Here is a 224-nt window from a genome sequence, read left to right as displayed (position 1 = left end):
AAAAAAAGAGAGAACATTGTTAAAAAGCCTCAAACCACTTTGTATTACTGCGTACTTGCTAAGATCCCCACAACCACATCCATGCCAGTGGGAAAAGATATAAATTAACTTGGTTTGAATTAGGAAATGTTTAAAAGTTTGTTGATCTTAGTCAGTTCTAGTAATGTGCTCGAGATGAAGAGGCCAGATTTGCCTTACAAATCAACTAATTTTGAGTTTTCACA

This window comes from Heloderma suspectum, chromosome 2 (genome assembly GCF_057233095.1).
Source record: "Heloderma suspectum isolate Gila_16-S chromosome 2, 16-S_ref, whole genome shotgun sequence".
NCBI classification, from domain to species: Eukaryota; Metazoa; Chordata; class Lepidosauria; order Squamata; family Helodermatidae; genus Heloderma; species Heloderma suspectum.
Note: the sequence above shows the minus strand (reverse complement) of the source record.